This window comes from Rutidosis leptorrhynchoides, chromosome 6 (assembly GCF_046630445.1).
Source record: "Rutidosis leptorrhynchoides isolate AG116_Rl617_1_P2 chromosome 6, CSIRO_AGI_Rlap_v1, whole genome shotgun sequence".
Taxonomy (NCBI): Eukaryota; Viridiplantae; Streptophyta; class Magnoliopsida; order Asterales; family Asteraceae; genus Rutidosis; species Rutidosis leptorrhynchoides.
Genome location: NC_092338.1, coordinates 297835801 through 297851725, shown reverse-complemented (window position 1 = coordinate 297851725; position 15925 = coordinate 297835801).

Genomic DNA, 15925 nt, shown 5'->3' with positions numbered 1-15925 from the left:
ATCGCAACTACAACAAACGTCCTAACAACAAGAACAACAACAACAACAACAACAACAACAACAACAACAACAACAACAACAACAACAATAACAACAACAACTACAATAATCATCCCAACAACAATAATAACCGCAACAACAACAACAATCAGACGCAGCTATGCCAAAGGTGTGAAAAGTATCACTCGGGGTTCTGCACCAAATTTTGCAACAAGTGTAAAAGAAATGGTCATAGCGCGGCGAAGTGTGAGGTCTACGGACCAGGGGTTAATAGAACGAAAGGAACAAATGGTGTCGGAATGAGTCATGGCGGAGCAAGTAGTGTCGAAGCAAGTTATGCCAATGTAGTTTGTTATAAATGTGGAAAACCGGGCCACATTATTAGAAATTGCCCGAACCAGGAGAACACGAATGGACAAGACCGCGGAAGAGTTTTCAATATTAATGCGGCAGAGGCACAGGAAGACCCGGAGCTTGTTACGGGTACGTTTCTTATTGACAATAAATCTGCTTACGTTTTATTTGATTCGGGTGCGGATAGAAGCTATATGAGTAGAGATTTTTGTGCTAAATTAAGTTGTCCATTGACGCCTTTGGATAGTAAATTTTTACTCGAATTAGCAAATGGTAAATTAATTTCAGCAGATAATATATGTCGGAATCGAGAAATTAAACTGGTTAGCGAAACATTTAAGATTGATTTGATACCAGTAGAGTTAGGGAGTTTTGATGTGATAATCGGTATGGACTGGTTGAAAGAAGTGAAAGCAGAGATCGTTTGTTACAAAAATGCAATTCGCATTATACGAGAAAAAGGAAAACCCTTAATGGTGTACGGAGAAAAGGGCAACACGAAGCTACATCTTATTAGTAATTTGAAGGCACAAAAACTAATAAGAAAAGGTTGCTATGCTGTTCTAGCACACGTCAAGAAAGTACAAACTGAAGAAAAGAGCATCAATGATGTTCCCATTGCAAAAGAATTCCCCGATGTATTTCCGAAAGAATTACCGGGATTACCCCCACATCGATTCGTTGAATTTCAAATAGATCTTGTACCAGGAGCTGCACCAATAGCTTGTGCTCCTTACAGACTCGCACCTAGCGAGATGAAAGAACTGCAAAGCCAATTACAAGAACTTTTAGAGCGTGGTTTCATTCGACCAAGCACATCACCGTGGGGAGCTCCTGTTTTGTTTGTCAAGAAGAAAGATGGTACATTCAGGTTGTGTATCGACTACCGAGAGTTGAACAAACTTACCATCAAGAACCGCTACCTACTACCGAGAATCGACGACTTATTTGATCAACTACAAGGCTCGTCTGTTTATTCAAAGATTGACTTACGTTCCAGGTATCATCAAATGCGGGTGAAAGAAGATGATATTCCAAAGACTGCTTTCAGAACACGTTACGGTCATTACGAGTTTATGGTCATGCCGTTTGGTTTAACTAATGCACCAGCTGTGTTCATGGACCTTATGAACCGAGTGTGTGGACCATACCTTGACAAGTTGGTCATTGTTTTCATTGATGACATACTTATTTACTCAAAGAATGACCAAGAACACGGTGAACATTTGAGAAAGGTGTTAGAAGTATTGAGGAAGGAAGAATTGTACGCTAAGTTTTCAAAGTGTGCATTTTAGTTGGAAGAAGTTCAATTCCTCGGTCACATAGTGAACAAAGAAGGTATTAAGGTGGATCCGGCAAAGATAGAAACTGTTAAAAAGTGGGAAACCCCGAAAACTCCGAAACACATACGCCAGTTTTTAGGACTAGCTGATTACTACAGAAGGTTCATCCAAGACTTTTCCAGAATAGCAAAACCCTTGACTGCATTAACGCATAAAGGGAAGAAATTTGAATGGAATAATGAACAAGAGAAAGCGTTTCAGTTATTGAAGAAAAAGCTAACTACGGCACCTATATTGTCATTGCCTAAAGGGAATGGTGATTTTGTGATTTATTGTGACGCATCAAAGCAAGGTCAAGGTTGTGTATTAATGCAACGAACGAAGGTGATTGCTTATGCGTCTAGACAATTGAAGATTCACGAACAAAATTATACGACGCATGATTTGGAATTAGGCGCGGTTGTTTTTGCATTAAAGACTTGGAGGCACTACTTATATGGGGTCAAAAGTATTATATATACCGACCACAAAAGTCTTCAGCATATATTTAATCAGAAACAACTGAATATGAGGCAGCATAGGTGGATTGAATTGTTGAATGATTACGACTTTGAGATTCGTTACCACCCGGGGAAGGCAAATGTGGTAGCCGACGCCTTGAGCAGGAAGGACAGAGAACCCATTAGAGTAAAATCTATGAATATAATGATTCATAATAACCTTACTACTCAAATAAAGGAGGCGCAACAAGGAGTTTTAAAAGAGGGAAATTTAAAGGATGAAATACCCAAAGGATCGGAGAAGCATCTTAATATTCGGGAAGACGGAACCCGGTATAGGGCTGAAAGGATTTGGGTACCAAAATTTGGAGATATGAGAGAAATGGTACTTAGAGAAGCTCATAAAACCAGATACTCAATACATCCTGGAACGGGGAAGATGTACAAGGATCTCAAGAAACATTTTTGGTGGCCGGGTATGAAAGCCGATGTTTCTAAATACGTAGGAGAATGTTTGACGTGTTCTAAGGTCAAAGCTGAGCATCAGAAACCATCAGGTCTACTTCAACAACCCGAAATCCCGGAATGGAAATGGGAAAACATTACCATGGATTTCATCACTAAATTGCCAAGGACTGCAAGTGGTTTTGATACTATTTGGGTAATAGTTGATCGTGTCACCAAATCAGCACACTTCCTGCCAATAAGAGAAGATGACAAGATGGAGAAGTTAGCACGACTGTATTTGAAGGAAGTCGTCTCCAGACATGGAATACCAATCTCTATTATCTCTGATAGGGATGGTAGATTTATTTCAAGATTCTGGCAGACATTACAGCAAGCATTAGGAACTTGTCTATACATGAGTACTGCCTATCATCCATAAACTGATGGGCAGAGCGAAAGGACGATACAAACGCTTGAAGACATGCTACGAGCATGTGTTATTGATTTCGGAAACAGTTGGGATCTACATCTACCGTTAGCAGAATTTTCCTACAACAACAGCTACCATTCAAGCATTGAGACGGCGTCATTTGAAGCACTTTATGGTAGAAAGTGCAGGTCTCCGATTTGTTGGAGTGAAGTGGGGGATAGACAGATTACGGATCCGGAGATTATACAAGAAACTACCGAGAAGATCATCCAAATTCAACAACGGTTGAAAACCGCCCAAAGTCGACAAAAGAGCTACGCTGACATTAAAAGAAAAGATATAGAATTTGAAATTGGAGAGATGGTCATGCTTAAAGTTGCACCTTGGAAAGGCGTTGTTCGATTTGGTAAACGAGGGAAATTAAATCCAAGGTATATTGGACCATTCAAGATTATTGATCGTGTCGGACCAGTAGCTTACCGACTTGAGTTACCTCAACAACTCGCGGCTGTACATAACACTTTCCACGTGTCAAATTTGAAGAAATGTTTTGCTAAAGAAGATCTCACTATTCCGTTAGATGAAATCCAAATCAACGAAAAACTTCAATTCATCGAAGAACCCGTCGAAATAATGGATCGTGAGGTTAAAAGACTTAAGCAAAACAAGATACCAATTGTTAAGGTTCGATGGAATGCTCGTAGAGGACCCGAGTTCACCTGGGAGCGTGAAGATCAGATGAAGAAGAAATACCCGCATCTATTTCCAGAAGATTCATCAACACCTTCAATAGCTTAAAATTTCGGGACGAAATTTATTTAACGGGTAGGTACTGTAGTGACCCGAACTTTTCCATGTTTATATATATTAATTGAGATGGATATTTACATGATTAAATGCTTCCAACATGTTAAGCAATCAAACTTGTTAAGACTTGATTAATTGAAATATGTTTCATATAGACAATTGACCACCCAAGTTGACCGGTGATTCACGAACGTTAAAACTTGTAAAAACTATATGATGACATATATATGGATATATATATAGTTAACATGATACTATGATAAGTAAACATATCATTAAGTATATTAACAATGAACTACATATCTAAAAACAAGACTACTAACTTAATGATTTTTAAACGAGACATATATGTAACGATTATCGTTGTAAAGACATTTAATGTATATATATCATATTAAGAGATATTCATACATGATAATATCATGATAATATAATAATTTAAAATCTCATTTGATATTATAAACATTAGGTTAACAACATTTAACAAGATCGTTAACCTAAAGGTTTCAAAACAACACTTACATGTAACGACTAACGATGACTTAACGACTCAGTTAAAATGTATATACATGTAGTGTTTTAATATGTATTTATACACTTTTGAAAGACTTCAATACACTTATCAAAATACTTCTACTTAACAAAAATGCTTACAATTACATCCTCGTTCAGTTTCATCAACAATTCTACTCGTATGCACCCGTATTCGTACTCGTACAATACACAGCTTTTAGATGTATGTACTATTGGTATATACACTCCAATGATCAGCTCTTAGCAGCCCATGTGAGTAACCTAACACATGTGGAAACCATCATTTGGCAACTAGCATGAAATATCTCATAAAATTACAAAAATATGAGTAATCATTCATGACTTATTTACATGAAAACAAAATTACATATCCTTTATATCTAATCCATACACCAATGACCAAAAACACCTACAAACACTTTCATTCTTCAATTTTCTTCATCTAACTGATCTCTCTCAAGTTCTAAGTGTTCTTCATATATTCTACAAGTTCTAGTTACATAAAATCAAGAATACTTTCAAGTTTGCTAGCTCACTTCCAATCTTGTAAGGTGATCATCCAACCTCAAGAAATCTTTGTTTCTTACAGTAGGTTATCATTCTAATACAAGGTAATAATCATATTCAAACTTTGGTTCAATTTCTATAACTATAACAATCTTATTTCAAGTGATGATCTTACTTGAACTTGTTTTCGTGTCATGATTCTGCTTCAAGAACTTCGAGCCATCCAAGGATCCGTTGAAGCTAGATCCATTTTTCTCTTTTCCAGTAGGTTTATCCAAGGAACTTAAGGTAGTAATGATGTTCATAACATCATTCGATTCATACATATAAAGCTATCTTATTCGAAGGTTTAAACTTGTAATCACTAGAACATAGTTTAGTTAATTCTAAACTTGTTCGCAAACAAACGTTAATCCTTCTAACTTGACTTTTAAAATTAACTAAACACATGTTCTATATCTATATGATATGCTTACTTAATGATTTAAAACCTGGAGACACGAAAAACACCGTAAAACCGGATTTACGCCGTCGTAGTAACACCGCGGGCTGTTTTGGGTTAGTTAATTAAAAACTATGATAAACTTTGATTTAAAAGTTGTTATTCTGAGAAAATGATTTTTATTATGAACATGAAACTATATCCAAAAATTATGGTTAAACTCAAAGTGGAAGTATGTTTTCTAAAATGGTCATCTAGACGTCGTTCTTTCGACTGAAATGACTACCTTTACAAAAACGACTTGTAACTTATTTTTCCGACTATAAACCTATACTTTTTATTTTTAGATTCATAAAATATAGTTCAATATGAAACCATAGCAATTTGATTCACTCAAAACGGATTTAAAATGAAGAAGTTATGGGTAAAACAAGATTGGATAATTTTTCTCATTTTAGCTACGTGAAAATTGGTAACAAATCTATTCCAACCATAACTTAATTAACTTGTATTGTATATTATGTAATCTTGAGATACCATAGACACGTATACAATGTTTCGACCTATCATGTCGACACATCTATATATATTTCGGAACAACCATAGACACTCTATATGTGAATGTTGGAGTTAGCTATACAGGGTTGAGGTTGATTCCAAAATATATATAGTTTGAGTTGTGATCAATACTGAGATACGTATACACTGGGTCGTGGATTGATTCAAGATAATATTTATCGATTTATTTCTGTACATCTAACTGTGGATAACTAGTTGTAGGTTACTAACGAGGACAGCTGACTTAATAAACTTAAAAAATCAAAATATATTAAAAGTGTTGTAAATATATTTTGAACATACTTTGATATATATGTATATATTTTTATAGGTTCGTGAATCAACCAGTGGCCAAGTCTTACTTCCCGACGAAGTAAAAATCTGTGAAAGTGAGTTATAGTCCCATTTTTAAAATCTAATATTTTTGGGATGAGAATACATGCAGATTTTATAAATGATTTACAAAATAGACACAAGTACGTGAAACTATATTCTATGGTTGAATTATCGAAATCGAATATGCCCCTTTTTATTAAGTCTGGTAATCTAAGAATTAGGGAACAGACACCCTAATTGACGCGAATCCTAAAGATAGATCTATTGGGCCTAACAAACCCCATCCAAAGTACCGGATGCTTTAGTACTTCGAAATTTATATCATATCTGAAGGGTGTCCCGGAATGATGGGGATATTCTTATATATGCATCTTGTTAATGTCGGTTACCAGGTGTTCACCATATGAATAATTTTTATCTTTATGTATGGGATATGTATTGAAATATGAAATCTTGTGGTCTATTATTATGATTTGATATATATAGGTTAAACCTATAACTCACCAATATTTTTGTTGACGTTTTAAGCATGTTTATTCTCAGGTGATTATTAAGAGCTTCCGCTGTCGCATACTTAAATAAGGACGAGATTTGGAGTCCATGCTTGTATGATATTGTGTAAAAACTGCATTCAAGAAACTTATTTTGTTGTAACATATTTGTATTGTAAACCATTATGTAATGGTCGTGTGTAAATAGGATATTTTAGATTATCATTATTTGATAATCTACGTAAAGTTTTTTTTTAAACCTTTATTGATGAAATAAAGGTTATGGTTTGTTTTAAAATGAATGCAGTCTTTGAAAAACGTCTCATATAGAGGTCAAAACCTCGCAACGAAATCAATTAATATGGAACGTTTTTAATCAATAAGAACGGGACATTTCAAATTAGAACTACTGTTTTGATAAACAAATGAAATACATACATAATTATATATATTTAACACATATAACATAACCAAATTTAATATTTTTATATACAAAATGAACATATAAAACATATATATATTATTAACATAAAACTGATATAACTAATACATTTATATATGTGTGTTCAATTACGACTATGAATATTAATAAATATATAAATGATATAGGTTCGTGAATCCGAGGCCAACCCTGCATTGTTCAATATCGTCATATGTATTTTTACTACAAAATACAGTATTGTGAGTTTCATTTGCTCCCTTTTTAAATGCTTTTGCAAAATATATTTTTGGGACTGAGAATACATGCGCTGCTTTTATAAATGTTTGACGAAATAGACACAAGTACTTAAAAATATTCTACGATTGAGTTACGAGTACACCGGATATCACCCCTTTATAGTCTGGTAATCTAAGAATTAGGGAACCGAGCCTCTAATTGGCGCGAATCCTAAAGATAGATCTATGGGCACTAACAAGCCCCAGTCAGAGAATTTGAACTGCTTTAGTACTTCGATATAGGTATACAACCGCCAGCTTTAAAAGATATGATCTGTTTATGAGGTGTACACAACCATCATATTTAAAGAGTGGCCTGTTTGTATGCTTTTTGCATGACCGTGCGGAATGCCGGTATGCGGGGGATATTCTATATACATCTTGTTAAGGTCGATTACCAGGTGTTTAAATATCGTATGAATGATTTTACAGCAGTGAGCGGACCTGTACAGATTGTTTTTGAAATATGAGTATTTTGTGGTTTGTTATATTATTGAAAATGATTGTTTATGATAAACTAATGAACTCACCAACCTTTTGGTTGACACTTTAAAGTATGTTTATTCTCAGGTATGAAAGAAATCTTTCGCTGTACATTTGCTCATATTAGAGATATTACTTGGAGTCATTCATGACATATTTCAAAAGTCGTTGCATTCGAGTCGTTGAGTTCATCAAAATTATTACTAAGTCAATTATAGTTGGATATATTATGAAATGGTATGCATGCCGTCAACTTTCAATGTAATGAAAGTTTGTCTTTTAAAAACGAATGCAATGTTTGTAACATTTATCATATAGAGGTCAAGTACCTCGCGATGTAACCAAATGTTGAAGACTACTTCCAGATGGATTAGGATGGGTATTTACAGTTGGTATCAGAGCGATGGTCTTAGTGAACCAAGTCTTGCATTAGTGGGTCTAACAGGTAGTTGTTAGGATGCATTAGTGAGTCTGGACTTCGACCTAGTAGTAGTTAGGAAACATTAAAAAGTCTGGACTTGAACCTGGTCTGCATGTCAAAAGTTTTGCTTATCAGTTCTTATCAGAAATTACCTACTTATCATTCTTAGTCTAGACACATCTTACTGCATTGATTGCATGAATAGTGTATAGACAAAATTCATATCTTAGCGTATTTGTTACTGCTACCTTTGCCTGACAGCTTTTGAAATTTTCTCCGTAATCTACGAAATCTTTTGCTCTATATATATAGATATTCTATGTAATTAGAATACCATCCAATAGCCAGAAATCATTTCCTATCGAAAAATCCTTTACTCAATCGTACGAAATGGAACTCGCCATTAGTTCAAGTTCTTCGGAATCCGACAGCTATTCCAACATGGATGTTCACCTCAGCTCTGGAAGCAGCGTCGCCAGAATGAATCAACTAATCAGCCCAATTCATCTGATGGGTTCGTAGTCGACTTAATCAATGGAGACGCGAAGAAGACGATCCTTTCCACCAACCAAAATTCACCTATTGGCGAAAAACCCGAAGCACTAACCGACGAACCTATCTGAAGCACCATTTTCAGCCTCATTTCCAGGATATCTCACAATGATTATATGATATCCCAAATTCTGAACATTATTCATCCGCTTGTTCCAACCGCCAATCATCTCGGAGTAATCGAAGAAGTCAACGAGCTTCGCGCTCGAGTAATCAATTTGGAAAACATGGTGCAAAACCTACCAGCTTCAGCAATAGCACCGGCAACACCAGTACCACCAACAACAACATCCGCATCACAAGTCTCTACATCACATGCCTCAACATCACAATCTATACCTCGAGCATAATCTTCGTTGTACATATCATTCTACATCATTTAACTTCATTCTTTATGGCGATTATGTAATCTCTAATGTTTTAGAGATTATGTATTCCAGTTCTAATGATAAATCAAATGATTATTAATAGTATATTAACTCATTAAATCCATGATTTCATCTAAAGAAAATATATATGTATATATATTTTCATAAAGATTGTAAATTAAAAGTTCTGTTGTATAAACTGTTAATGGTAAAAATATTTTAACGGGTGGGTAATACCCGAGGAATATTTAGTTTTCACATTAATAAGTTACATTGTACATTCTTCAATTCAGATTCAGCAATACGGTCCAAATCCACAAATATATGTATCCGTTCACCAAAGAACAACTATTTTCATTCAAATTCAATTTCATATTTGGACTTTGACTTATCAGAATCCAACAAGTGGCATAATGAAGAAAACATTGGACAAAATAAAATTTGTTAGAAACAGACAAATTAACTATGAGGAATTTTGTTAAGAATACACGCTAACAAAATCCTAGCTAACTGTTCCTAGCTAACTGTTAATTCCGTATCGCAATTCATTTATCGCAATTTATTTATCGCAATTTTCATTCTAGTAATTTTATTTATCGTCATTTAATTTCTGTTATTTATTTTACGCACTTTAAATATCGTCGTATAAATCGGGACACATATTCAATGTTTTTACATATCATATTGACATCATCTATATATATTATTTGGAATAACCATAGATACTCTATATGCTGTAATGCTCGAGTTCGCTATACAGGGTTGAGGTTGATTCTAAATAATATATATACTTTGAGTTGTAATCGAGTCTGAGACATGTATATAATGGGTCACGTCAAGTATTAATTAATTCGAATATTATATATTAAACTATATATGAATTGTTAAACTACTAATTGTGGACTACTAACTGTGGACTAATAACATTGGACAATTAAAATGAATTAAAATATTGATTATAACATATGAAACTAAACATTTCTTCAAATTTGCCACTTGATCTCATCTTAAACCTCATTTGTATCTTGACGATTACAATCTGCGTTCAAACCTTTCATGATTCTTGAAAACACCTCAATCGAGAGAATGAACCAATCGCACTTCATCTATGAAAGGAAAGATTTATGCATATAGTCATACACCTGGAAAACACTCGGAACCTGAGTAAACATTTAACATGTATCTGTGCTAGCTCCTTTGGCATTGTTATTACCGAATATAACTTTTCAATCCCTCTCCAAGTAGCCAATTTTGTCACAGCTCCATCAAATCCATTTCGACTTTTCATTCGGAATAGCCTTATTATAACCTTGATATATAAGTTGCCTTTCGTTATCGTTACTAAAGAACCGTTTATATCCCACTACATTAGCAGTAAACTTACCAACAACTTTGTTGATCTTTGACTTTTCGAAAAATCATTATATTCATTGAAACCCTATCATGCACCCATCTGCATCTTGTAATGGTAATTGTCATACCAAAAAGCTTCAATCATTATTCTCAAATTTCGCAGCAATTCTACGCCAACAGTATATATGTACATATAACATCTATCTTCTAGACTTACGTACTTCAATGGTGAACTTCTAAAAAGCACCCCAAACTACGAATTAGTTCTCCGAAATTTTTTTGAAAAATGCTGATGAAGCAGCAAAAAAAAATTGTAAACGACTTTAACAGTCAAAAGTTTGATGATACAGAATAGTATGTCGACAAAGCTCAGAAAATTTGGAACTGGAAAGCGGGTTGAGGAAACTATGAAGGAAGCCGTGGACAAATCACAAAGACTAAACTTGCCTTCAAATAATCCAAATGATTCAATGTCTGCTGAAGTCTTTAGCGAATATCTTGCTCCTTACTTTAAACCCTTGCGGACAATATTCTTCATCATCCTCTTATCTTAAATACCCTAAGATATCACCATATCTTTCATTATAAATATCCATATTTATGAAGATATTTTCATAACTATTATTATCTGAAATCGTTTATCTTTTCGCAATATCAATGTTACATCAGAAAGGAAACTATTTTTGTTTCTAAATTCTAAAAGATTCGAATTTAAAATATGAATGTTTTTGAAGTAATTTTGGGAACTGAAGCATGAGTTAGTATAATATAATGACACTTGATCAACATGATTATATTACAGTAAGTCATGTTGAGCTTCTAATGAAACATGATGATTTACAGTACCATTATCATGTGTCATGTTACACGACTCTTACATTCTATCTAATCTATAAACATATCAAGAACATAATTTTTTGATAAGTTCTATCTTTTCTCTGGAGTTCTGGTAAATTAACCAATCCAGATCATGCTATTATGATCTCTCTTATAACAATAGGCATGTTCATTCAAAACTTCATACCTACGAATTCTGGATCATTATTTGCTTGACTTAAAGTCGGAAAGAGAAAACAAAAGGATGGAACTCCAAAATATAAAGGAAACGAAGGGAGTAGATTTATATTGAAATATTTGATAAAAAAAATCGATAGATTTCCATATTTAATTAGAGAGATCTTTTTTTTTCCTTAAATCCCGAAGAATCAGATATTATAGATTTCTAAGATTTTCTTTTAAATTTCTTGATTTTCGGAAATCAATCCTATCTACGTCAAAAGATATGACAAATCTTCATTTACTCATTTTCACACTTTTGTGATAGCTTCACTCGTACTCTTCACATAAATGAATTGTTTTATCCATATTATTCATTGATGATAAAACTCTAATTTCTAGCTCGTATGTGTCATGAGAATATATTTATTGTCAGCCATGACCATCCTAATCAAATTTTGGGACAAAATTTCTTTAACGGGTAGGTACTGTGACGACCCGGAAATTTTCTACCAAATTTAAACTTGATCTTTATATGACTTCGACACGATAAGCAAAACCACTTTAATTAAGTCTCAAAAAGTTTGAACTGTTTAATATATTCAATTGACCTTCGACTGCTCTCGACGATTCACGAATAATTAATTGTAAATAGATATGTGTGTATGTATATATAAATAATAATTTGAAATATAATTTGAAGTATTATATGTTGATGTTATAAAAAAAATTTATAAAATAAAAATAAGATATTATAATAATTATTATTTAAAATATATCTCTATATATAAATAGAGTATATTAAAAATAACTATTAAATGGTTTTAATACTCGTTTGATGTTCCGATTGATATTAACCAAACTAAATTCAAATTTATATGATTTTAAAATAAGCGGTGATCCGAAAATGAGTTTTATAAATTATAGACTTATTAAAAATGTATTTATGTGCTATATGTTAAATTTTAAAACTTTTTATATTTTACCTAGGATCGGGCGTGGACTGTGAGTAAATTTTAGTTTAATAATTTTAAATAGTTAATGACCGAATTTTATGCCATAATGACCAAAATAAATAAATATAGTTAATTTAAAATTTTAGGATTTTTAGGAACACTTTTATATGTTAAGTGTTTAGCAATGAACACGATATAGCACTCGATGGGACAAATGTCGGTAGATAAAAGCCAAACATATGGCTGCTTATTATTATCAAATTCATTTTACACGTTTTAAATTTAAGAAAGTGAATTACTGTTGTTGCTTTTGCTTTAGCACTAAAAATATATAAACATACATACTCCATAGATATATGGAAAACCCAGCACAAAACAACTGAATAATCCAAAACCTTGATGGCTTTACTATACATCACTATTTGGAAATTACTTTACTTCACTGTTTCTCTTTGTTTCATCTAACCCGAGAATCTATCAATCCTCTATATAACTATATACATATACGTACATGGCATAAGACACTCACTTACTTCTCTTCTTTCTAAACATGAAATCATCTTGCTTTTCTCCTTCTTCACCATCGAATCATTACAACTCGATCACCATTTACTGGTCGAACTATACTCGATTATGGATTATGGTTAAATTCATCAACCCGACATCTTCATCGTGAGCAACTACTATGGCTAACCGAACAACCATTACAAACAATCACCACCACCATTATTTGTTTCTGTGTATGATCACAATCCTCCACCAATAGCCACCATCACCAAGATAAAACACCATCCACCTCTCCCTCATTCTCTCTTCCTCTCTTATTTGTGATTACCAAGAACTATCACTATTCACCACCCTCACAATCACAACTCAACCAACTCGTCACCCATTTTCCTGTTTTAATTCGAGAACACACCACAACCACCGGGTGTTACCATCTCTCTCTCTACTCGATTATTTTCTGTCTCCTAGTTCGAACACCATAAGCTACTCGCTGCAACAGTTTTCTTTTGTGTTTCTGTCACCGCCAAACAATCACAATCACCTTCATTTTTATTGTTTTGCAGCTCAATCAAACCGACACCATAACCACCATCACCTGCAAAAACTCGCTGTAACAGCTGCAAATTTTCCGATAGGAATGAAGAAGATAATGATACTTGTGATCCTACTTAAATATTTATTTACTCACACAAAGCATATTTGTTTTTTTTTTTTTTTTTTTTTTTTGCAAATTGTCGGTAACCTGACTATTATAATTTGATAATGGGAAGTGACATGGGGAATGATGTGAAGATGATGATTAAAAAAAAATCATTGTATTGGTTTAATTCATTTCTGATGTCCAGCCACCCTCCAAGTGGGATCCGTATTATTTGAAAGAACATTGGGCTGTTATGCCTTGTTGGGCCACGATACCACTAGTGTTTTTTTTGAATTTGGGTCGTGACCCTTTGAGTTCATTAATCAAATAGAGTGGTCCGTGACCCTAGTCTGTTGTAGTATTATATTAACCGTGATCCAACTGCCATTTTTTTCATGTTACGAGACCCGACAACAACTAGGTATTTTGATAAGATTAGAATAAGAATGATGATATTGATGTTATGGTGAGGAAGATGTTGATATTAGAAATGATTATCGTAATGGTTAACAAGTAGAATGATGAATGAAATAAGATTGATATGATACATAATGATTGTGAGAGAATTAAGTGTTGAGGTTGATGCTATACTTATCTGTTTCGATTCTGTTCTATTTCTATTAACAATGATGAATGGAAATGATCAGATTAAAGATGAAGTAGTAGTTTATGATGATGATGTTAGATGATGATCGTGATGATAACAAAGATTGATGATAATGAGGTGATGAAATGAATAACTATGAAGATGATGAGTTAGGATAGAGATGATTATGATATATGAATGATGATGATATTAAAACATGATAATAATGATGTAACGATAAGTGTTTAATGAAGATGAACTAGTTATCATGCGGGTTAGTACCAAAACAAATCGTTGGTTCATTAATTTAAAGGTGTTAACGGGTTAACGGGACGTCATGGGTTCAGACCCGGACTTGGGCATTTTTTTAAGGGCTACTTCTTTGAGGTAGTTATTTATCTATTCATTTAATTATTATTATTGTTATCTTATTATCATTATCATTATTATTTTTATCATTATTATTATTATTATTATTATTATTATTATTATTATTATTATTATTACAAACATTAATAAAATTGATATTATTTTATCATTATTATTATTAGGATAAGTATTATTAGTGTTAATATTATTATTATCATTATTAATAACATTATTATTTTTATGGTTATTATAGTTATCATTATTATTTTTGTTATCATTAATATTATTACAAAAATTATCATTTAAATTATTATTATTATTATTATTATTATTATTATTATTATTATTATTATTATTATTATTATTATTATCATTATTATTATTATCACTATTTTATTATTATAAATATTATTTTAATAAACAAATGACATTTATATATTTTACATCTATATTAATATTATAGTTATTAACATTATTATTACTAATATAAGTATTATGATAAAATTCTCATTTATTATGATTATAAATACAAGTATGAAAATTATTATTATTATTACTAATAGTTGTATTATTATTATTATTATTATTATGATTATGATTAGGATTATTATTATTATTATTATTATTATTATTATGAAAATAATACAAATTATCATTAATCTCATTAATATTAGTATTAGTATCACTTTTGTAACTATTAGTATTATTATTATTATTATTAATAAAACATTAATATCATAACTATCATAAACAGTAAAATTAATATTTTTACAAGTATTATTATTAATATCATTATTATTATCACTAATAGTGTTATTATTAACATAAGTATATTATTAATGTTACTACCATTATTTTTACTAATATTAACTTAGTATAATTAGAACTACTGTTTCGATAAACAAATGAAATACATACATAATTATATATATTTAACACAAATAACATAACCAAATTTAATATTTTTATATACAAAATGAACATATAAAACATATATATATTATTAACATAAAAATGATATAACTAATACATTTATATATATATGTGTTCAATTACGACTATGAATATTAATAAATATATAAATGATATAGGTTCGTGAATCCGAGGCTAACCCTGTATTATTCAATATCGTCATATGTATTTTTACTACAAAATACAGTATTGTGAGTTTCATTTGCTCCCTTTTTAAATGCTTTTGCAAAATATATTTTTGGGACTGAGAATACATGCGCTGCTTTTATAAATGTTTGACGAAATAGACACAAGTACTTAAAAATATTCTACGATT